The sequence below is a fragment of the Microtus oregoni genome, unplaced genomic scaffold, assembly GCF_018167655.1.
Source record: "Microtus oregoni isolate MIOR12 unplaced genomic scaffold, Mior012 000009F_ref0000495, whole genome shotgun sequence".
In the NCBI taxonomy this organism is placed as follows: Eukaryota; Metazoa; Chordata; class Mammalia; order Rodentia; family Cricetidae; genus Microtus; species Microtus oregoni.
Genome location: NW_024543068.1, coordinates 3,250,138 through 3,271,843, shown reverse-complemented (window position 1 = coordinate 3,271,843; position 21,706 = coordinate 3,250,138). Strand labels below are relative to the sequence as shown.

The following is a 21,706-nucleotide window of genomic DNA, read 5'->3' as shown; positions in this document are numbered from 1 at the left end:
TTTAGTGCAGAACAGAGCCTGAAAAAGCAATGCTGTCCTTGCGCTGATCTGGGTTTGCGCTCAGATCAGTCTTGGCTCATTTTAGTGGGAAGGCTGCAGTAGAGGCGCCTCAGAACGATTTTCTCGGGACTATGTTTCTTTTCAGGGTCAGCAAGATGGTTCTCTGCTATTTCAGTTAACTTCCTGGAAGTTTTGAATGCAGTGCATCTGCAAAGCTGTTTACTATATCCAAGCAGGAGTTCATTATCTGTTTAACCTGTTCCAGGAGTCAAATCGCCCTTAAAACTCACCTGCTGTTTTAAGTCCCCCTCCCCCGCTTTTTATTTCCCTTTTCTTGCCTATTTTATGTTTTGCAATCACATATTAATCTCATTTTTTCTTCTCCACTGGGTCTTCAGGTGTCTTAATCTTTCTTACTTAAGTGATGTCATTGAGTTTACACTGGCCTCAGATGGATAGGTGGGAGGCGGCTGTCCTTGTGGTTTCTTTAAAATTTGCCTGGAGTGGGTGTGTGCCCTCCTCCATTCCTTTCGCGCACTGCACTTGGAATTCTGTTAAGAGTTAGAACTAGATCAGAGATTTCCACGTCTTCAAAGTGCAGCTGGGAAAGGAAATGATACCAGGGGCCGGGGGTGGGGGGTGGGGGGTGGGGGGTGGGGGCAGAAGTAAAGGAATAAAAACCAACTTTTCTGGCAACTTCAATAAATCCGGTAACTGAAGGTAAAAAATAGATTGTGAGGGCTGGGTCTGGTCCGGATGAAACGCTAGGCTCCTTCCCAATTCCTGAGTCTGGCTCGGAAAGAGCGCCACTGGCATCTTGCCACGCGAGTGCCCCTAGACAGCCACACGCCCACTGGAACTGCACGTGAACAAAGCTTTTACCCGGAGAGCCACCGCCTGCGGTTTCTCAGTGCAATCTAGCTTCTATCCGGAGTGTAGGGTGAATACAGGGTTAAGCTAGTTCCCTCCTCGGCAGGAGGGAAAGGAGGGGGAGGGGAAACGAAGCGTTCTGCCTCGCAGGGTACCGTGCAGTTAGCTGTACAGTTGAAAGCGGTAGCCAGCACTTGTGAGTTTGGCGTCATCCATTGTCACAACCTAGGAATGTGCGCTGGGAGATAACACCAAGTGCAGGGCCTCTCCAACACGCAGAGCTCGCTCTGCTTCCAGGTGCGCTCCTTTCTGGTCCTCCGTCTCGAGTTTCCAGCAGCTGGAGACAGCACGTCTGAAACCGTCACGGCGTCCACGGAGCCTCAGGACCAGGGTGGAAGTTCTCAACAATGGGCAGGAGGGACCTCGGCGGCGACCCCTAAAACAATACCATGCCCGGGGAGTCCCTCTGCTGCCGCTGTGCCAGTTTCTTCCCTTTCCACCTCCCCGACCCAGTCGAATTCGGATGAGCGAAGGAGACAAGGCCACCAGGTAAAGGGGCTGCAAAGCCAGGGGAAGTTTCTAGTGGTTGCCCTAGCTTTTCTTAGGTGGGCACCAAGCCATCTGGGAAAACTGATTGCTTTCCCTTTTTTGAACAAGTGGTGGATGGTCATCGGGTGGGAGTTCTCAGTATTGTCTCTTTACATTACCAAAGAATATAGGCTTTTTTCCCTCTCTCTCTTTCTTTCCCGACTTGGGGATGCTCTCAAGTCGAATCCACGTCCTCTACGGAGTTTTGTGACTGAGTTGTGGGGAAAAAAAAAAAAAAAAAAAAAACTCCCTTGCTGCCTGCCAGAAACATCGATCCTAAATGGAGTTTTCTAAATCCCCCATGCTTTTCGAACTCCAGACTCCCATTTCCACTAGAATGATTCTCTTAAGTCCGGTAAGTAGCAACCTCCCCTACCGTCCGTGTTGAATCCCAGAAGTGTTATTTGTATCTGAAGCCTCTACCCGCCCTGTGCCCCAAATCCGGGATTAATTAGCTACTAAACTGAGGATGCTAGTTTGTTTTCTTTCCGATCGAGTGCGATTTTTCCAAACCAAGGACCCTTCCTGCTCTGCTCCTGCACTGGGGACTGGCAGTTCCAGGGTTGGTGTAATTGCGCTTTCCTGACTCACCGGCGGGGGATGGAGAAGTCCCCCGGAACTCTATAATCACTTTCCCTGCGCCGCGTGCCTGGGACGCAGATCTGGGTCCTTCTATCCCCCCCCCCCCCCCCCCCCCCCCCCCCCCCCCGGCGCTGAACGCAAGGCCGAACAGACGCCCAGGGCAGTAAGGGCAAGGACCCATGAAGCTGCCCTGGAGTCCCCACCAGACTAGGGACCTCCTGGAAAGATTCCTCTGCTAAGCTACCAGTCCAGGATTCTTCCTGGAGCTTTCAGCGCCGCCGCGAATCACTTCTGTTTTGCAAACCCTCCACGATGAAGGGTCCGAGCTAGCTAAGGTCTCTGCACTAATCAGGGAAGGGAACATTTTAGAAAAGAGCCTGTCTGTCTTGAAAGGACGCATTCTAAACTTGCTGTTTGGATAAATCATCTTGCCTGCTGGGGGGCTTGGGCAGGGGCAGTTGCTGCTGAAGGCTACCGCAATCGCGACTGTCGTCTTGGCGCTTCTCTTCAGAAGCTTCCAAGATGACTCTCACTATTTCTTCTCCTCGGATTAGAGTCTCCATTCGTGCCCCCATTCTGTCCTGGATATTTGTCAGCTACACTTCGAGTTTGGAAAAAAAAAAAAAGACAGGCTATGTATATGTGTTTTCTAGTCGCCTTGGTGTCTATCAAGGGCAAGAGTGGCAAGCTCTCTTCTCTTGTACCTCAGCGATGTGTGTCAATGTGTGTGAATGCATGTGTCGCGGTGCGTTTGGGTGGATCCATGTGTGGCCTGGGAGACAAATCGGGCGTATCTCCAAGTCGTCTCACCAGGATTTAAGCGCTCAAATCCATGAAGGTAGCAGACACAACAGCGATGCAAGGAAATAAAAACAATTGGGGAAGTGGTGCCAAGTGACTCAGACTTTGAACTGAGGACAAGGAGTGCGGTCGCGCCTGGGGTTCGTCCGGAAATCATCTCCAGCGTGTTACAGGCAACGCCCTTGCCAAAGCCGTCAGCCCAGAACGCTGAGAAGATCCCGAGGGAGTTGGTCCAGGACGAGCTTTCAACTTGTAAATTGCCTTTCCTGGGGCCCTACCCACAGCGCGCCTCACTGCAGCCTAATGCTCGGTGCGTGCTTGTTCTCCCTTTTCTGTTAGTTTTCTCCGGGTCTACAGACTAGTTAAAACAGGATCCCAACTGGCTGGAGACTTATGGGCAACAGTGAATGGAAGAGCAAACCAGGCAACCATTCCTTTGCCAAAAAGAGACGGGGAAAAAAATGAAAGAGATATGTCTCAGCTTTCTTAGATTACTTTTTAACCTTTGCAAAGAGAATCCAAAGTGGGAAAGGTGTGCCAATTGGACATTTTAACCACGTAGCCTGTTTTCAGTCTTTGAAGCGGACCTTGTCGGTGGCCCATTGTAATTTCTAGAGACAGCTCATCTACTGATCATCACTCTTTCCAGGAGTAGCCAGGGTGACAGAGGAAAATGGATACGTTTGTTTATATACGATGCCAAACTCTAATTCCTCCAATTAAACTTTATGAGAAAGCTTGATGAGTAGACCTTTGATGGGCTGGGGATGCAACTCATCCCCAATGTTCCCTGCCAGTAAAATAACGCCATTTTGGTTGAGAGACTTGCTGTATTTTTACCCTTTAATGTTACATTTCGATCATTTCTGAGTCTAAGTAATAGCTCCTCTTGCGTGGACATACATCGGGCGAACTACCAGGTGGTTTCTTCACCGTTCTGAGAAACTGAGGGTAGGGAGGATGCCTGAGGCAGAGAGAGAGAGAGAGAGAGAGAGAGAGAGAGAGAGAGAGAGAGAGAGAGAGAGAGAGAGAGAGAGAGAGAGAGGTGCTGTGCTAGGTCAAGTTGGCATTCCTGGGTTAGCCGGGTGCACGTAATTCTCTCCAGGGAGGACAGGGTTAAAAGCTCCATCTGACTTTGCCTCTTGGAAAGCTTAGGGTTGCTGCGGCTCCTCCCAAGCATTCTTTAAACCAGAGAAGTGGGAGGGACTCGGCTTGGGAGGGAGGAGAAGAGGGAGGCCAAGAAAGAGGGCTCGTAGAGGGAGCGCGCCAGAGCACGAGGGACCGAGGGAGAGGAGGGGCGTGCAAGCTGCAAAGCCGACCCCGCGAATTCATTACAGTAAACATCTCCCGGGGGTGTCAGGAGGGGTGGGGGTGGGGACCTCAGCATCTACATTAGCGGAACCGGTCCGATCAAGGCAGCAGTGTGGCTGGAGCAGCCTCCAGACTCGCGCCCCGCAGACGCTGCACTCGGAGTCAGCCCCGCGCCCGCCCCCGCTCAGCCCGAACTGCACGCCTTGCTGCGCGTGGTCCGCACATTCGCTGCGACCGAACGCCCGCCCAGTTCTCCGGCCGACTCCCGTGGTCCTCGGTCTCGGAGAAGTCCCGAACTCGACAGGGACGCTCTCCACCGCCCTTCTAGTCCGCCCTACTTTATTCGGGGTACGAGGCGGAGAGCGGGGGGGAGACGGAAGAAGAGAGGAGAGGAAACCCGGAGCTGTGGCAGCCGGAGCCTAGATAAAGTGGCATGCTGGACCCTTGGAGGCGGAGGTGGCGGAGGACGGGGGAAGAGGATGCCGCGGCTCCGTAGGGGACGTAGGCGACTACAGGCAAGGCGAGCAGGGCGCTTGGGCGCCGGTAAGCTGCCGGGAGGCGCGCACGGCTCTGAGGCTCTGGCCTCAGCTTCCCGGAGCTCCGACACAGCCAGAGACGTAGCTGGATTGCAGCAGTCACCGCCGCCACCTGGAGGACCCAGCAAAAGTTTGGATCTGGGGGAGGGCGTTGCGCTGAGCGGGATTACCCCCGGGGCTGGAGAGAGACCTGGAAAACCTTAGCAGGTAAATGCGCACCCTTAACCGTGTCCCCTCCCCCCGGGCTTTGGATATTTTAGGTTTGACTCAAAGTAAGACTGGGGGCCAAGTTCAAGGTCCCAGAAATGGGTTTTCAGTGCTGGCGGTTCGACAGTCATGTTAGCTGGGGGTGGGAATGGGAGCCTGTGGCGGCGGGGGTGGGAGGTGTCTTGGTGTTTCTTCCTGCCAGATAGGCAGCTGTGTAAATCGACCCCCCACTCTCAGTGGAGGAGAACCCTGGGCCCCAGCTGGTGTCTGATTCTGTATAGTTTGGAAATTTAGAAAGTGTATTCAAGGACTTTTAAGTGTGCCTGAATCCACAGAAATGATTGATGGATTTCATTCTCTCATTCTCTCAGTTCTGTTTCATATAAAAAGAAAGGAAGCTTACTTTTGCTTGCCTGCTTCTCACAGCCTTCTCTGAATCTTAGATTTAAAGAGGGATATGAATATTAAAAGCAAAGTGGAAAAAACATCTCTCCCCTGCCCGACCCTTTGGACCCTTTGACATCCTTGGAGTCTTCCCTAATTTCATTCATCTTCTGCTCTCATAAAATATGAACTATAAAAGTCACATTTTCATTGAAGGACAATATAAAAATTGGCTAATACGTTAGCCTTTGGAGGTCTAAATTTGATCAGTGTGTGTATAGTAGGGAAAAGAGAGGAGGGATGGATATGGATGTGCGTGGTATGTTCCACTGCCTGGGGTTAGTGATGTTGCAGAGAGCCCCCCCCCCTTCTTTGGTTTGATGCTCAGTGATGTGGGTGAACTGAGAATGGCTTCATGTGGGCGAGGAGGCTAGAGTACCAGAGGGAAGACACTCACAGTTCTGAACAGCAGCTCCCCGCACTTCAGCTAATAAAACAGCTTCTGCTTGCTCCCAGGGCAGAAAAGATTCAGCAGCACCACCCCTTAAGACACTACAGAGTTTTGAAGCAGCTCCTGGGGGCCCCGGTATCATTTTTATTATGATGATCACTATTAATTCTGCTGGAACCTCCTAGGACATTCTCTGAATGAAAATCATCTCTCTGAGAGCTTGTGATTAGTTCTAATAGAGGGACTCTCCCGTTAAGCTAACAGTAAACTAATCAAGTAAATGCAAGGCGAAAATCCCTGTAAATGCAGGCAAATGCTTCTCCAGGGGTGCAAGGTGCCTATCAGATTTCTTTGCATGCTGTGTCTGCTGTGCATTGCCTCTTGTAAATGGGAGCCTTTGCTCCCTATTCAGCTGGGAGGCTACTTAAATCACACAGGGCTCCAGTGAGCTTCAGAGCGTGTCCACTCGTTTACAGGATTATTGCTAAATTTATTATGCCTAACTTCCCCCCCAGTCCAAAGCTAATATATGAAGGATGGCTTCCGTATCAGAGTGAGATCCTCTCTAGTCCTACCTGGTATGACCTTATTAAATAAGCCAAGAAGCATCTCCCCCAAAATTGGGAGATAAATAGGATGCCAGGTTGGCATTTATCCAGTGCTTTATTTGATTGTTGCCGTATGGATATGCATTTTCAGGTCAGAATCTGAAATGCTGGAACTGAATTATGTCTTTTAAATCATCAAGGATATTTACCAGATACATGTGGTTTGGCTGACCACCATATTAGAGAGGAATCAATCTTTGGGGAATATGTGCACCAAGGAATGCTGCCCGTTTGCCTGTTTTACCTGTTTTTTTTTTGTTTGTTTGTTTTTTGCCCCTGAATGTGTACAACTTTTCTTCCCTTGTCTCCTCATTTTTTTTTCAGAAGCCTGAGGAAATAATAACAGGCTAGGGTAAAATCCTTAAGGATCTTTACTAATGACTGCTGATGGTACAGTACCACATTGTCATGTCAAGTTGCAAATATCTTTGACTGGAGAAAGTTGGGAACTGTGGTTCCAAACATTATTCCATGTGTTGGATAGTTGAAACACAGAATTGTAAAGAAAGAGTTGGAACAACAATGCTATTATAGACCTATTATAGACTTAGCACAGAATGAATGCTAGACTTTTTGTGTTCTTTCTTTCCATTCCTTTTTGTTTGTTTGTTTGTTTGTTTTTGGTACTTACTTAGGTAGTTTCACTATAGTTTTACATTCTAGGGGATGCTATAAAGGAAATAAATTATGCCATGCTGGCCTACTCTGGGGTTCCCAGAGCAGCCGTGTTCTTTTCTTGTATGCAAGGTTTGAGATGATGTGATCATATCTGAGTTTGAATGGCTGGTTCTCATTTGAACCTTCTCTGATGCACTTTACGTTTATTCTGGCCTGCTGGATAGCTTGACTTAGGATTTAGACCAATTTTCCTAAAGCAGCGATTAAGTTTCCCTGTTTGAAGCTGTGGTTTCAAGTACATCCACAACCAAAGTATTCTGTAGAGGCTCAGCTGGAGCATCTAATCTGGTTTGACTCTTCAGCTCTACACTTTTGCAAGGAAGAATGGCTTCTCCTGTGATCAGCAGGACCTTAGGTTCAAAAGAAATAAATAAATAGAAAGCGTGAGGGCGCTCAGAGATTTTGTTTTCTGTTTAGAATATTCCAGTAAGGTGAAGGTGATGAACATTGATTCTGTTTGATTCATGCTTTTCTGGAAAATCATCTTTTGGTATATTTAATTTTAATTCAAGTTCCCCTTCTCCCCCGTACACACTGGATTGCTTTAATAACTTTGTGGTTTCTGCTACACTGATTCAAATTCAGTCCATTAGTGACCTCTATCTGTGAGAAGTGAATACTCATTGTTTTTCTTTCTTCTCATCAGCATCTGCAGACAGATGATGTATGTCTGGGGACCTACCAACTCCATAGATCTTTCTGAATATTTCATTTTTTTTTCTGATTTGATTTTTCTAATACAGAGTTCAATGCAGATAATGATATTTAGTAACAGTAATAAAATGTTATCAGGGAACAGTACTACAAAATGGTTTTTCCATAAAGCATCGACAATATTATCAACATAAATTAAATCACAACAATGTATACTGTCTGAAAGAATTGCATACTCAAGGCGACTGTTATGTTGAGGCTCACAATGCTGCTGAATGTCTGTGAAATTTTATTGCCCCTAAGTGCTTACATAACAAGGGAAACTTGAGACAGGCCCAAAACATATATGTGGTAACTGGACTTCTTACTTGCAGTATGCATGCATCTTTAAATTCAGCTTGGCTTCTGCTGTGAACTTAGGTGCAGATGAGGGACTGACTAGGTGGAGAACAAAAAGGATATCTATAAACAAATGTTCTTTTAAAGAGACTCGAAAAGCCTGACTCTTAATCCAGCTGTATCTCTGGGGCTTTTCGAATAGAAGTCCAAATTTTAGTTGATTATTCAAAATATTAATTGAAGTCAAAGTTTGCTGCACTTCTTAACTTGGGTGGATATCGTTATTTGGCATTTTTCACATGTTCTTCATGTAGTGGTGTTTGGGATTTGTAGCTTTTAGGATTTTTTATTTCTTTTCCCTTGGACAGGTTTTATACAAGAGACATTTTTAAAGACCAATTATTGTTATTATTGAAGTTTAACAACCATTATAGTATCCGCATGGGCTTCCTTTCTTATTGTTCCTGCCCTCCTTTATTTGCTTTTGTGAAATCGTATTTTTCCTCTACAACTCCATGTTGAGGTTAGGAGCAGTATTATCAGTATGATGTGACCTTCTTTAATAAAAATTAATCTTCATGTTTATAATAAAGTACACACACACATACCTCAATAGCTATTTTTAGACATTATTTTCAAGGGTCTAAGTATGTTTCTTTTTTAAGGGCTATGACACTAATATTGTAATAGGAATACCCTGTGTTCTGATGAATACAGAGGCTTATTTCTGTCTCTTGAAATAGTAAAACACTGTGTTAGCAAAATAATCAGTGGTATTTTGAGTACATGGTCAAAATCTGTTAGAACCTTCATGTTTCTTTCACTTTTCTTTTTTTTTTTCCTTCTCCCCCCCCCCCCCATCCTTTGGTGAATTTCACATCTACTGGTCTTTCTGGTTTTCTTTGTTTCTTTCTACTGTGGCTCTTTGAAGTCCTTCAAAATTAAACAGTAGCTACTTTTTGGGGAAATTCATCATGGTATGTTCTGGATTCCAGGAGAGTTAATGACGCAGAAAAAGTCCTGTAAAACATCTTTGTAAAAGAAGTCCTTCTCTTGAAGGCTTCCTACTTACTGGCCTCCTGTACCATTTGCAGTGAATTGGAACTCAGTTATTTATTTTTCAAATACCACCTCTAACTTAATTTAATGTGGGATGTGTTTCTGCAGAAGTGTGCATTGCCCTGTGTGTCCCGAGTCCCTTCAACAAAGCGGTATCATTGTTACCAAACTGCAATAAGGGAAGGTCACAGAAAATCCTCTGGTATAATTGAGGAAGTCAGAAGGCCTCATTCACAATTCTCAAATGCTGGTCAGTTACTCTGCTGATATTTAATAAGGACATACATTTTTTTTCCCCCAGCAGCTTAGTGGTTAAAGACTTCAATTATTTTTGTAAGTGTTCACAAAATAAGACTTTGGAGCTGCAAACATTTCCTTGATGCTTCTCATTTTCTTCTCATGTTGATTTTAGAAGAATGTGCAAGAAATTTGAAAGCGGCCTTCTGTTGACCTAAGTTTATGTAAGTTTATAGGTCCTATTGCTCATTTCAATCTTATTGCTATATTTCAGTTCTTTTAATCCAGGCTTTCATAAAGATAGAAGAACTCCCCATGTGAACTGTTGAAGAACCTGCAAGGTTTTGGAGTTAAGCCTACTGAAAAATAGGAAGTCTCAAAGTCGTAGATGCCAGTGGTCACTGAGACCACCTTTTCCGGGAGTGAAAGACCAGTGGCTCCTGTGTAGACTCACGAATACACTGCTCACCAGAGTCCACACAGGTCACATGGCCAAGTGGAAACCATTAGATACATATTAGTCCTGAAATAGGTTCACATGTTGGTGTCACTCTTATCCCCAGCAGGTTGTGGGTGTCACTTTCATGAGACTCTAGTGTCAAGACAACCTTTGTAAGAGATTCCTGTCCTACTTTGCTCCCCAGCTTGGACGCAGATGCTTGGGTAAAGGAATTGTGAAGGAGTTCTAGTACTCAGTGATGTGTAGGACAAAGGGGAGCGAGGGAAGAATGCTTGGATGAACATTGCCCTCTATGACTGTATTCGAAATTTCAGTTTTTTTCTTCTTCCCTCGTGGTCCAACTTCTATGTAAGTGACATTCTGAAGCTAAGGGATACTGGGCTCTGTACAGATTCATTTAATTCATTTTAAATCTTAAGTAAGCAGATGCAGAAATCTCCAAATATAGATCAAAAATTTCATTCTCTATAGAACCACCAAAATTGATCAGAATTTGTTTTTTTTTAATACAAAAATCTTCGTGGCAGTCTTTGATATATTTGTATTTTAAACATTTGCATTTTGCTTCCCCTTTTCTACTATTGTACAAGATTACAAGTTTTTCTCCGCTGAATATTTTTGTGGTGTAGGCATTTGGCTTTTCAACCACGACAGGGCATGAGAAATGACATTTATCTATTTATTTTTTTAAGGAAAGAAAAACACAATATACATTCTTTTGTCAGTATATTCCTTCCTATATTTGACCTTGTAGGATTTGCTTAATCTCCTGGAGACTTAATTTCCTCTTTGCAGAGTTCAACAGAGTTGTTGAGAGGTCAAATAAGATTAATGTGTGTGGAATGCCTTGATAACAATACAGTGTTATATTCTCATAAAGAGGCATTATTCACGTCGACATTTATCACTGCATGTCTGTCTTATGTTGGGATAGGCTAGGTTCTGTCTAATTAACAGGTTAACCAAGAGGTTCCCCTTCCCTTTAATGAGCCTTAGGTCTTCTGTGTGTGGTTTCACCTAACTTATGAATTTTTTTTTTACCCATGTATCTCTTTTTTTCTTCTTCAATTCGTTTGGTGATTCCTTTGGTGAGCTTCACTGTTTTGATGACGTTCCTTTCAAGCCGTAGGAAGGGTGCGGTGAGATGAGTTCAAGGACTAGCCTTTCCTTCCCTTGAGCTACTGAAGAACTGACTGAGGCTAAATTCATCATGGATGGATTCTATTACAAATCTTTATTGGAAGAAGCTGCACATTCCCTTGAAATTAAATTGCTTCTGTTTCTGACCAAGTTTAAAGTGTATGTGTAAGAGTTACTTCACACGAAAACAACAGCAGTAACAAAAAAAAATATGACACATTGTTAATAAAACATTTATCTTGTAAAAGAAGACTGTCATTTTAGTTCTTTGGTTGAAAAACAATTCCTTCACTATTAGTGAACTGATTTGCTATGAAGGAAGCAAATATTACAAAACTTTATGGTGTTAGTGTCACTGACTTTTAGTGACCCAGTTTTTTACGGCTTATGTCTGTGCAGTTGTCCTATGTTAAACAGTTGTTTCCACCTTTATTGCTCTTTGCCAATTTGTTCACATGCAGGCTTTTGTGAAGATTAATTCTGAGTGTTTGATGACCCATGATCCAAAGTTTTACAGGCATAATACATTTATGAAATATACAAAACTCTCTTGAGATGGGGATTCTTGGTCAGAGCAAATATTTTAACCAGTGATTCTAAATTCTTTCTGATTTCTAATTTGTTAGCTTTCCAAGTTCTAAAACTTTGTCTTTTTGTTTTATTTATTTCTCTGTTTAAACTTTTTATATATTTTTTTGAGATTACTGAAGTAGGGGTTCTCACTGTTTAACCGTGGCTGTCTGAGAACTCACTCTGTAGACCAAGGTGGTCTTGAACTCACATAGATCTGCCTGTCTTTGCTTCCAAGTGCTGCTAAGTCTTCCTTAATTTTTGTATTTTATAGTACCTCATAAAGATCATGATCATAGCTTGTTTGACATAATGGATCAAAGTATTTTTGGTTATGGACTTGCTAAATACTTTAATAATAAGATTTTAAGAAAGAAAAGCAGCTTTCTACTGCTTAAAGTTTAAATAATCAAATGAAAAGACCTTATATGTATCAGTGTGGGGAGTTAGTATGTTAGTGTGTAACCTTGCTGTGTATAAATATAATCTTAAATCTTGGGAGACTGGAAAGGAAGTACTAAGCTGTTGTTAATTTAGCTATTGTTTTCTTGAGATGATAAAATAAAAATAAGATAAAAAACTCACTAAAAGTTTTATCTTTTCCCCATATTTTCTTTCTTTCTTTTCTTAATTACACTTCTTCCCTTCCCTTTCTGCATTCTGAACCCTCTCATACACCCCACCTTGTAGTCTTTCAAATTCAGGCTTTTCTTATATTACTGCTGCATATATGTATTGTTTATGTATATACCCATATATTCTCAAACATAACATGCTCAGTATGAACAATGAACAATTTGCATACTCTCAAATATGTTCTCAGGACTGAATATTTATATCCGACAGCCAACTGGTGTGATCATCTCTGGAGAAGACTCTTTGTCCCACTCAGCATTCCTTGGGTGCCTGTAGTTCTTTAATTGGAGATTTTTCTTTTCCATGTAGGTTGAAGGAAACAGTTTGTGAAGAAAAATACCAACTGCCACGAGAATAACTGTCTCTTGTGAAGGAGACTATGATTCTTTAGAAGCAGAAGGTATACTACAGATTGTGAAGAGATCTTATTTATTCATTCAGAAGAGAATCTTTAGCGCTTGCCATGGGCCAGGCCCACAAGGCAGGCATAAACAACCTGTATGACTGGAGAGTCAAGATTTAAGTAGTCAATGAGTCCTATGCTGAGACTCCAAGCTGGTGGCAGGAGAGGGTGGTGCAAAAGCCTGGTTGCATCAGTGGTTTATGCATGGCTGAAGACATTGCTGTCAGCCTGAGTAAGTGAGCCAGGAATATGCAATGAAAGGAACTCTGCTTTCAGACAGGGATACCTTTAGGTCCTAATGTTGGCTCTTCTCCGTGTTAATTTGGTGAAATGTGTCAATTTTAAAAATGTTTCTCAGTCTTTGGTTAAGTAGAAAATGGAAAGGCTGGGCATGTATCTTTGTGAGAAACTACTTAGTATTTAAAAGGTTTTGCTGTCTGTTTCCAGCTGAAGAAGGACTGGGAAAAAAGGAGCCAGATGCATGCAGTGAAACAAGAAAGGAAATAAAATTTTATACAGTAACAAAAGTTCCGCTAGTACAAAGTGGAATAAGAAGATGGTTTCAGATGGGGCTGGGAAAGAAAGAGAAACAGAATGAAGAATTTCTCTCAAGTTGGGAAATCAGACAGTTACACCAATGAGTTCATTGAAAGCACCAATTTTTGATTAACAGTTTTGTGTAATGTGTTCTCACACCTAGAAGTATATCCTTAAACCCTTTGCCAGTGTTTGAAAGAAACCCAGGTTCTAGACTGGGACACAGAGCACAGTGAGCTGTGGTGATGATGTCTTTGCCAAGGTACAGTGACTTTTATAAAATGAATTTTAAGCATTTGCCTTGACCAATTCACTTTACCCATTACCCTTGACAGGGGCATGGAACACTCCACTTTACTGTAGAAAATTAACACTATAATAATTGTTGTAATTTCTTAATATTTTTTCTCTCCATGTGCAATGATTATATCATAATTGTCATGGTTCATTTTTATTTTTAGCTCAGTGCAACCTAGAGTTAGCTGCGAAGAGGGAACATCAACCAAAGAATCACCTCATTCAGACGAGTCTGTGGCCATCACTGTGAGAGACTGTCTTGATTGATAATTTATGTGCGAGGGGCTATCCCACTGTCTACTGTAACATCATTAGCCAAGCAAATTAAGCTGTGTGAGAATTTCCCTGAGTGCGTCAGCTCCTTCCTTGACTTCCCTCAGTGTTGAAATGTGATCTGGAAGTGCAAGCAAGTGAAATGAAGCCTTTTTTTCCCCCTAAGTTGCTTTTGGTCAACAGAAAACAAACTAGAACCCTTATGTAATGATGGCCATTGGATGTGGGATGGTGCTGTTGGGCTATCGTTTCAGGGAGAAACCATTTCTCTAAAAAGCAGTTTCAATTAATTTAAAAGTAGGGCTTTGCACAGCTTCCATAACAGGCTTCTCAACAAATATAGTCCTCAGATATACTGTTCAAAATTAATTTTAATTATCATTATAGTCACATATATATGCAGAAAATATTATATATTGTTATGTATATATAGTAACAGACCAAAATGCAGAAATTAGTATAAATTCATATGCTGTATACAGTATATATGAAACTTGCTTATTTTTAACGTTATGAGTGTATAAATGTATTGATTTATAAAAGTGATCTTTAACAGAACATTAGGTAGGCCCAAGCCATCAAGTAGGGAAACAGTAACTTTTCGTTTTAAGATCATATAATATATAATGTAGCACAAATGTAATTAATGAAATTGGTGCAGTGGGCAGCAGGCAGCAGAGTAGTCTTTGTAAGCTGCTGATTTATTTTTAAGTAGCTTCTAAGCTACAATTCAACCCAACATAAAACAATAAAAGCCTGTTTTGCTACTTTAGAACATGTAAGGGAGATTAAAATTCTTTGGAAAGTGATTTTTTTTAAAAAAATATTTTTCTTTTTACCCAAATAGGTAAGAAACAAGTTCAGTAGTGCTGACAGCAATGGAATTTAAAACTTCAGTCTAATAATCTCAGGCTCCAAGGAATGCCAGGCAGACTTCCGCTGGAGTCAGGAGCTTATAAATGAGGACTGGACAAAGACTGAATCTTATCCACGTGCTATGCACCATGCTAGGTTTTGTTCAGGGCATTTGGGATAAAAGTTCATGCAGGATGTTGTCCTTGCTCACACAGTGGAAATAGATTAACCCACAGCTGAATTAAGTGAAGACACTGGATAAAAATGCATTGAATATTGTGTTTTAGTAGAACCTGGGATTATGGGCTCTTAAGAACTCCTTAATTGTAACTGTGAGATTTCATTCTTTCTAACCTCAGTATTCTGTAGATATATGATAGTCTAGTTGAGAACCACAGGAATTTCTCTCTCTCTGTGTGTGTGTGTGTGTGTGCATTTCCCACTTAAGAATACTGTTCTATAGTCTTTTATTTTTCAGATATCCGGGTTGACTTCACTCTTGGAAGCAACAGTGTCCTGTGTTGTTTTTTTTTTTTTTCTTTCTATCAGTACCTGCTCTCCCAGCTCCCTGGAATTCTCATCCTGTTTTTTTTTTTATTATTCTCAGAATTAATTTACTAAAATATCAAATGAGCCAAAAGATATAGTTGCATCGTATTCTTCATCACCTCCTGAGTTTCCTGGGTTCTCTGTACTTCTAGACAAAGCCTGTCCAAATGTGTTGGTCTGTCTTGCAAGATCCCTGATTATCCAGATCTAAAACCAAGCTCTCATTTGTTCTCAAACACCCATCCCGTGTACTTAAGTTAAGAAAATCAACCTTTCCCATGGGGTTTATCTTTCATGCAGAACATTAACCAATTGTTCTTCTTTTAGTCAACTTTTCCTGTAAATGTCACTGGGATGTAAGCTTTTTTTTTCCAAGTATCATTTAAAACTTCGGCGCCTGCTGGTTCATCTTCTATTTTAATGTGTTTTCACTCATGCCTGTGTCCAGATCTTTGACTCAGTCATTCTTCCTTCCTAGTGATAATGAAAATGCCTGGTGTAGCAAATTCTGCATCCATGTAATTAAACGAGTTCGTTTGTAACCTCCTGGGCTGATCAGGAATGACAAGCTCTTCATATGGTAGCAGAGAAGGGCTGTTTGTCAGAAGTACATTTTACTCCCTACACGGGTTGCCTAATGGAAAGAAATATAGCCCCCGCCTTTTGGACTTGCTCTAAGCAGGTTTTACAAGCAAACGCCTGCTGGGTAACCAAACCCTGATCAGCATCAGGCTTTCCAACCCACACGTGAAGTAATTCAGGTACCACATAGCTAGCACGTATCTGTTTAAAGAGATAATTTTGTCTCATGATATGTCTTTCCTGATGCTAAATGAAACTGTTGAATGGGTGCTCATATTAGATGTGTATTTTCACATGGGATAAAGTTAATAGTTCACTGAAATTACCTTTATGGACCTGTCTTGGCAGCATTAAAGAGACTAAAACAAAGCACATTTGAAGGTTTGTACATTTTCTCTCCTTTTATAATTTTTGTTTTTTGATTTTATTTTATGTATTCTTTCTTAGGCATAGTCTTTTTTGACAGCATTCTCTGAGAGGTAAGGGCTTTCCAGAGAGGGCAAAAGAAGACTAGAAATGACAACTTCTTTATCACTCTTTCTCCACATAACAGGGTCTGCTTAGTGTATTGGATTTTCATGTTGAGTGCAGCAAAGGACATGCAAAGGTTATCATGAGTTCCAAACATGTGTAGCATAAGTTGATTGACTAGTTAACCATGACAACGACAGTGGGTAAATCTTAGATCTTTTTGTTGTTGCTGTTGTTGGCCAAAAGACAGTTCTAACTGTATTCTTCTGATTTCACAGTGGGTGATGAATAGGTGGTTAGAAACAGCTTGCTTGGAAGTGCTGTGTCTATGGTTGCACCTCTTTTTCAGAAAAAACAAGCAAAGCAGAGGCAGAAAAGTATGGAAAAATGAGGCATATATTTTGATATTCACCTTTTAAGGTTTCCTTAGCATTGCATATATATTGTCCTTTCTTTCACACCCTAAGATTGTTTTCCACAAGGTCAAGGCATTTCACACAGCAGACTAATGGCATCTCACATCTTTAGTTCTAATCGTTGGGATTCTATGAAGCAGTAATGTCTCCCTATTGTTGAGTTGCAAAGGGTGTTAGAGAGGCCACAGTCTCATCCAGAGGATCAATAATCACAACACCACCATTAAAGGTTAGTGATAATGCTATCCATCATAGTTACTCTTTTAGAAGGCTGCTTATTCAATTCATACATGATACCACATTAAATTCGTTACAAAGCATCTGTGAAGTACCTTGTTCTGATTGATACTGGAAAGGCTCTGCTTTGCACATAGAACAAATGGTATGGTTGTGTAGTTTCCTTACCTTACCTTATAATTATTAATATTTTTGTTTATACAGTGGAACCACCTAAGACATTGTGATAGAATCCTTGCCATTGTTTTCAGTGAAGAAAATGATTCTTGAATCATTTAATATAATTCAGTGAAATGGGAATAGTGGAAGTGTCATTTATTTGTAATTAAAGCTTAACAACGTTTAGCAGCATTTTTGACAGGAGTGCGAGTCTGCAGATAAAAACTAGAGGTGGAGGGCTAGGTTTAAACGTAGAGGAGTCTCCCATTTCTTTTTCCCTTGCCTGCTTATCAGCATTGCTAATAAATAGTTAAATGAATTGATTTGAGATTCACCTCTTTTCCCTGTGGAGGTGATAATGGGCAATGAAGTGACCAGAGGGCAGAAAACAACATAAAGTGTATAGCTGGAGAGAGCCTGGAATAATGGAGAATTGACTGGGTTATAAATAGGTCAGGTCTGCTCCTTTTCTCAATCTATGTAATTGCTCGGGTGGTAGACTTTTATTGAGTGAAAAAATGACCCAGAGATGGGCTAGGAAAGACTTATTCTCTGTTGATGACTTGAGAATAAGCAAAGTCTAAGCTTTCAAATCTCATGTCTGTTAAATTCTTTTGGCCATCCTCCCCTCTTCTTGACTTTCTGCCAGTGGTGTTTATTTCTGCATAAGTAAAATTTGTAATTTTTCTTTTAAATTTCAGAGTTAGAATTGAGATCCCCCAGTTACGTGTTCATTATGTTTGCACGTAAGCACTTTTAAGGTTGTTGAAACCAAGGGTTCTGTTTATCATTCCTTTCCCTTCCCTTACGGCAGTAGGCTGCAGCTTCTGTTATTCCTGCACACATTTGTCACCCTACCCCATTAGCTGCAGTGAGTCATGAGGCCACTGCAGATTATTTCTGACCTGGGTCAGTCTAGATGAGCTCACTTCTGGGCTTGTCTGACAGAATTCGATACCCAGGTGTGGAAAAAGTTTGGAGAGCATCCTTACAGCTACCCAACTCTGTGACTCCTTGGAAACAATAGCTCATTTTAGAACTCTGTAAATGTTTTAGTGTTCCTTATCTCGGACGCTGCACTGAAGGGGATATAAACTTTGGTTACCCTGGTTTTATAATTAGAAAGGATAAAGTCCATTTCAACACGACCCATCACTGCCTACTGTCAATTCTTTTGAGAATGGCTGGCCAGCTTTTTTTTCTGCACCACAAGTGTCCATAGGTTGGCCTAGGGTATGGGGACTCTCTTCCCCTCTTATTGCTGAACTTATCTGAACTTTTCAGATTTCAGTGTCAGGATGTTTTAGGTTAGCTAATCATTATTGGCATAGTTCCACTCATGCTCGATTCACAGATATTTTTTTCTTTCTTTTCTTTCTTTTTTTTCTTTCTTTTTCTTTTTTTGATTGTTTGTTTGTTTATCGTGGCAGGTTTCTCTGTAGTTTTGGAGCCTGACCTGGAACTAGCTCTTGTATGCCACGCTGGCCTTGAACACACAGTGAAACGCCTGTCTCTGCCTCCTGAGTGCTGGGATTAAAGGCATGCCCCACCTCTCATAGATTCGCAGATATCTTATGAACAATTGATGCTGCTTATAGAGGACCACGGCTTTGAGTCATCTGTTCTTGTTGTTTTTTGAGACCAGTTTCCGTCTGCAGCTCAGGTATGCCTCAAACACTTGAGTCTGTGTGTTAGCTTCCCAGTAAGTACAAGGGTTCACTCCAGTGGCTGGCTGACACTGAATAACTGTTACAGTTCTTCCTCATTTGTCTCTACTCCTCCCATCTTTAGTTTCTTGCATTATGAAGGAATTCTTTCCTTAGTACCCTTAGCAGAGACTTAAAATTGCGACCAGGGTAGTGAATTCCACCTAGTCCCTCCTTTCATGAATTCTTCACTATCCTCAAGGGCAGTTACGTGACATCTACTCTTCCTGATAATTACACTTCACATTGTGGAGTTCAGGCTGATTTCCAGGGTGTGAAACTAAATTTTTTTATTCCCAAAGTCTTCTCTGGTCTTTCAAGGACACTTATTCTTCTCCCTTTCTTAACTAAATTAAGGATAGGCTTATACTTATTTTTCTGCTAGTCTCAGTGTGGGTATAAAGTGCTCCCAAATGCTCTGTTTCTACTCTCTGACTGTGAACTCACTCAGAGCAAATGTTACTTGCAAAAATGAGGAGCTGAACACTCAGGTGTCTATGTCTCTACCTCTGAAACTTAAGTGTTGCTACAGGCTGAACCCATCTTTAGCAATACTTGCTCCAATGAGGTTTTCATTGCTGAACATACTAGTATTTACGGAGCTTGTACAAACAACGCTGATGTACAAAGGTTTTAAATGATCTAATAGAAGAAGCTTCCTTTATTCTCTCTGTGGAGTACTTTTCAAAGCAGTGTGGCCTCTTGCTGTGAAAACAGGAAGGCAGAACATTCCAACAGCATCATGAGTCCTCTGTTTATATCTGTCGAACCTGTACTCTTTCCAGGCCTCCAGGCAAAGGCAAATGGGAGTAATCAGAGACATTAGAACTTGATTATGTTGAATTGGATTCTTAAAACTGGAGCTTGATAGCCAAAATTAGTGGTGTGGTAGTTTATTGTGAAAGAAATACTTGTGATATTGCAAAACCATAGACTCCAGCTTGCCAGAATCCTTGCCGGAATTCAAAATGGTATTTTGCAAAATACAATAATAGTATGTTTTTTAATCATATTTTGATTATCTCCATAGTATACAGGGAACACGTCTTAGGGTGGAGAAGGAGGAAGACTAGAGTGCTTGCATTTACATAGAATGGATTTGAACCCTGGTTCGGCCTCAGCCTGTTAGCATGCTTCTTTCCCTTTATATCTGTTTTCACACTTTTTAATTAGAGGACCATTTTGATTGACAGCTACGAGGTACTGGCATCTATCATAACTACCAGGAACAAAGTCCTTTCTTGTCTACCAACCAACTTGACACAAGATATTTGACTTTTAAGTCACTGTTTTCTCCTGCATAGATAAGAACATTCTGCAAGGTGGTTACTGGTGCCCCCAAGGAACCTTTTGTCTGGCCACCATGCACTTCTCTATAACAATATTTATTTCTGAGGTCCAGAGGAAGGTAAGATACTCTGGAAATAGTTACTGCTCTCTCAATGAGGATCCTTTTGCTCGTAAAATCAATTCTCTTTCTGAGAACAAAATGAAAAAATAAAAGAAAGAAGAAAGGAAAGAGAAAGAAAATGGAAAGAAAGATAAAAGAAAGAGAAATCTTTCCAGCAGTCTCATCATTTCACAGACAGTGGATAATGGGGTTTGATAGAAAGGAATTACCCAAACAAAGCGTTCTTCAAAGTAACTGGCTGTAGAGGAAGGCTGCTGATAACAGGAGAAAAGGGAGTTTTTCTGCTAAATTTCATCTTGTCACTATAAATGAGCCAGGACAGGATTCCTGACTCATGGGGGCAATGCTGTGAATGTTTCTACTACGTGCAGTTCTTTCGTAAGAGTGTCTGAGGTGAACATGTATTTTAGAGAACCCCAGGGAAGGAGTGACTGTTAGGAGACAGACAGAAGAACAAACGAGAGAGAGAGAGTGGTTGCAAAGAGAAAGGCAGAAATAAGCAATAAATTATAAATAGGTAAATCATTTGAATAAATTCTCTATCACATTATGACATGGAATATGTTTCATTTTGCCCAATATGTAAGATTAATATGATTATAGTTTGCCTTTGAGGGCTTTTGCTTTTCTGCATGATATTAATATCATCTGAAACTGTACGAAATTTTTGTTTCCAAATTCCTTAGTAATGCAAAATTATGTTAGGTTTTTGTCTTTTTCACTGGTTGGGAAAAAATGTGGTCTGTATTCCTTTCATCTTGAAAATGATTTATTGCTTTTTAATGTACGTGTGGGTTTATCTGCATGTATGTATGCGGGATTACCTGCATGTATGTATGTATGTATGTATGGACATCGCATGTTTGCATTTCCCATAGAGGCCAAAAGAGAACCTGGGATTTCCTGAAAGTGAAGTTATGCATAGGAACAAGTTCTTGTGTAGATGTTGGACCATAACCAGGGTCTTTTGTAATGTCAGCAAGTGCTCTTAGCCACTGAACTGTCACTCTAGCCCAATGTTTTTTTCTTTTTTCTTTTTTTACGAAAACGTAAAGGTTTACCCATAATCTGTAAACTCAATGTCAGACATAAATACAGTGATTTATAGAACATATTTGTGACCCAAGGGAAAAGAATGCTGGATATTACTTGTGTGGGAGGATTTATCTCCCATAACACACTTTGGAGATCTGGAAGTGGTATCCTGAGAAACATCAAGCATTCCCCATATCAGAGATTTTAAGAACATGAGGTGTCATTTAAATAATTTAGTATCAATTCAGTCTCCTTTTGACAAGTGTGCAAACAAGTTGACCATTATTGTCCTATCTAGCTCTGTGCTTTGAGATTGCTAAATCATTAATGGAATTTCTCTGAATATAGCATATAAATTCCTGAAATAAATTGTTATTCAAATAATTCTTCCTTGTGCCCAGGAGAGACTTCTAAATAATTAACTATAGTGATGTCTTTAGATTCTTTTGACTGGTTGATTGGATACATGATGGAGGAGGGTCATCTTTCTATCTGTTGTTTCATTGGTTAAGTAATAAAGAAACTGCTTGGCCTCTGATAGGACAGAAAATTAGGTAGGCGGAGTAGACTGGACAGAATGCTGGGAGAAAGAAGCTGAGTCAGGTCAGTCGCCATGATTCTCCCACTCCAGACAGATGCAGGTTAAGATCTTCCCTGGTAAGCC

General features: G+C 41.5%; 1 protein-coding gene across 4 annotated transcripts in view; it reads left to right on the top strand.

Moving 5' to 3' along the window:
• Window positions 1-1,059: 1,059 nt before the first annotated feature.
• The window catches only part of LOC121452376 (leucine-rich repeat transmembrane protein FLRT2), a 92,755-nt gene continuing 72,108 nt past the window's right edge, over window positions 1,060-21,706 (top strand). For 2 of the 4 annotated variants that reach the window (XM_041658492.1, XM_041658494.1), the window contains exon 1: window positions 4,142-4,895. The gene's annotated coding sequence lies outside the window, so the exon portion shown is untranslated. Of the gene's footprint in view, window positions 1,420-4,141; window positions 4,896-21,706 lie in introns of those variants that run through there. The other 2 variants (XM_041658493.1, XR_005974845.1) reach the window with 2 other exon arrangements.